Source organism: Arachis ipaensis, chromosome B10 (assembly GCF_000816755.2).
Source record: "Arachis ipaensis cultivar K30076 chromosome B10, Araip1.1, whole genome shotgun sequence".
Lineage (NCBI taxonomy): Eukaryota > Viridiplantae > Streptophyta > Magnoliopsida > Fabales > Fabaceae > Arachis > Arachis ipaensis.
The window spans coordinates 35,591,309-35,594,596 of record NC_029794.2 but is presented as its reverse complement, the minus strand read 5'-3'; the positions used below and the strand labels follow the sequence as shown (position 1 = coordinate 35,594,596).

At 36.7% G+C, this 3,288-nt stretch overlaps 1 long non-coding RNA gene across 1 annotated transcript; it reads left to right on the top strand.

Annotated features, from left to right (window-relative positions):
- Window positions 1-2,991, top strand: LOC107622043. The gene is made up of 4 exons (XR_001616042.2): window positions 1-148; window positions 244-298; window positions 405-532; window positions 2,696-2,991. It is a non-coding gene; the product is annotated as an uncharacterized LOC107622043 (long non-coding RNA).

Below are 3,288 nucleotides of genomic sequence, written 5' to 3'. Positions count from 1 at the left end.
GAAACAGATTTGGGAAAGGGAAGAACAATGAGCACCAAACCAAACCCTTGCTCCATTTTGAATTCGCCATAACCTTCAATCCGGAGCTCCGATCGCAGTATTGTTTGCGGCCACGCGACGAGCTCTACAAAATCCAGTAACTAATTTGGTAAGAAATTCACATTTCAATTTCAGTTCTCTCCTCCCCAAATTTCAAAATTTTATGTGTAATTATGTTGAATTTTGCTTGATTTTGGTGTTTAGGTTCGAATTAACTTGCGGGTATCGTCGGGTTTAGCTCGCTTGAGCTGTGGGTCAGGTAAGCACCCTCAAACCCTTGGTATATATGTTGAATTGGTGAGCTTCATGTTGATTTTGTTGGTAATTATGATAATATATTGAAATTGATTGTTGGATGGAGCTAGTTTGAGAAATTGGAAGCTAGAGGGCTAACCTTGGAGGCCGGGTTTTTCTTGGTGAGGAGCTGGAATTTCAAAGCTTGAGGTGTGATATATAAGAGAGGTGCTCCAGGCTTATCGGGGAATCAGACAAGGTATAGTTTCGGTTTCTCGTAACTAAAATATAACATGTCGTGAAAACTTAGGTTAGTTGACCGTAGAATAAGAATTGAATTATTGATGATTGTGATGAATTGATATGCATAAGGATTAGTGAGTTTGAGGTTGTTGTTGGTGCTATATGTTGTGATATTGGTATTGTGTTTGATCGAGATAATTGGTGATATGTATGATAATAATAACGATGATGATGTATATTGAACTTGAATTGTTGGATATGGTAATGATAATGTATATATTGAAAATATTGTATTGAATTGAATGTGGAATGGTTGAGTTCATTGTTATTTGGCATGAGGAAGTTGATGGTGTTGATGAGTTGAAATAGTGAACTATATATTCATTATGGTGATAAATGTGATGTTAGATTGAAATTGGTTATTGATTGGAGTCAAAGTGAGAATTTGGAAGCTTAAGATCAAGTTTTTGGAGTTTGGGTTTTTTGGTGAGAGGCCGAAGTTAAGGAGCTTGTGGTACGGTGAATGCTTGAGGTGTTCCGGGATTAACAAGAAATTGGCCAAGGTATGGTTTTGGTTTCTTGTAACTAAAATATAATGGGTTGTGAAAACTTAGGCTAGATGACCTAGGATAGGTTGAACCATGTATTGTTGTATATTGTGTTGAATTGAATGTGGAATGGTTGAGTTGATTATTATTTGGCATCAGAAAGTTGATGGTGTTGATTATATATATATATATATGAGTTGTTGATATGGATTATGTTGTTGTTGGAAATGAATTATTATGTGGGAGTGATCATATTTGTGAAATTGATGTGATATGGAGTAGAATTGGTGCATTGAAGAATGTTGGGACTTGGTTTGATGTGGTTTGGGTAAGTTTTAAAAAGGGTTGGAATTGAACTGTTGTGAAAATTGAGGTTTAGCAATCTTTGGGAATTTTTGTGAAAAGTTAAATTTTGACCAAATTTTAGCAAGTTATAACTCGGCTTTCGGACCCCTAAACTTTTTCAAAATTATCTCACATGAAATTTGGGTCCGTGAAGTTTACACCGTTCGAAAAACGGATGAAAAATATTTTAAAACGAAAAAGTTATGCACGTTGAAAGTTCGGTGTGCAAAACTGAAATTTTGCAGCACTGAGCTAATTTGCCACCCTGCAGAATTCGCGTACGCAACCACCTGCACGTGACGTGGCTATTCCCTTCGGGTTTGGTGTCTCGCGTACGCGAGCAGGTGCATGCGTACGCGAGCAAGGAAAAACACACACACGCGTACGCGTGACCCACACGTACGCGAACCCCCTATTTTCAGCAAAGTGTATTTTATATTTTAAATCCGAATTTCGAACCTCTAAACCTCTATTTTCACTCTTTTAGCCCCTAAACCTTAGTTATATGTTGATTGATGAGAAGAAGTTAGGAAGGGGTGGTAACTTGGAAATGAAGAAAGCTTGAGACATGATGAATTATGTCTGAGAAGTGCAGAGATGTGATATACAAGTGATGAATGAGATATGATTGGGAATGAATGTGTGAATGATTTATAATGAATTTAAAAATGAGAATTCTTTGTGGGGTTCGTAGTGGTTTACCACTCATGTGTTTGTGTTGTTTTCCAATTGAAGATCTTGCGAGGTTCGTGGTAGTGTACTGCTCGTAATGGTGGGGTTCGTGGTGGTGTACTACCAACCGGTTTTCAAGAGGACGATATCCGAGTTAGCTACCGAATGTGTCGGGTACTGGCCAAGTAACCGACACGTGAGCTCATAGCCAGTAGGAAAAGCATGCATCATATGCATTTATGTGTCTTGTTTGGTTTTGTATTCTTGGGCTTGGTAATTGATATTCATGCTTAACTGCTATATGTTCTGTTTGCCGTATCTATATCCTACTTGTATTTGCTTTGTTTGTATTTCTTGTCTGTGTACTAGAGCTTTGGAGGATTGGAGGAAAGGCAATGAAATTAGGGATTAAGTTAGAATTGGGATAAAATCAAGAATCCTTAGATACTTTACCTTATTTATGGTTTTAAATGTTAGTTTTAAGTTTGAATCTTTTGTCGGAAGTTTTAGGATTGCCTTCGACTTTTCCGGAACCTTATATGTTAGTTATGTAGGCACTGTTACGATGCTGAGAATCTCTGATTCTCACCCCATACATATTTTGTGGTCTTCAGATGCAGGATGTGAGGCACCTCACTAGACATACTGGGAGCTTCTGAAAGCGAAGATCTTTTGTGCTTTTGGGACTTTATTTTTGGTTATGTCATATATATGTAGATACTTATTATCTCCATTATATATGTATATTAAGTTTTATCCTTCTTAAAGGTTGATTTGGAGAAAATAAGTTCTATAAACTGTATTTTGGACATGTCTTTTGGGATTCTCTTATATATGTGTATATATGTATATATATGTTTTGACCGGTTTTAACTTCGCGAGGCGAGTCAGGAGATCTGTTATCTGTATCTTTGGAAATCTTTTCATATATGTGTGTGTGTGTGTGTGTGTGAATTACGCGAGTGATGTGCTTTTCTGTTTAACGCTTTTGTTTATATTTCCTTAAAAAGGCTCCTAGATAAAACCCTTTTTCACCTATATTATATATATGATTTTATTTTTAGAGGTTGTAATATCTCGCCACCTCGATTTTATGACTATAGCATAAGACTTTCCATGGTAGGGTGTTACATTTTCAATATAAGAGACCAACCCAAATGTTGATGAGAAGTGTGAGAAAGTGTGATGTGAAGGAGAAAGAAAAATA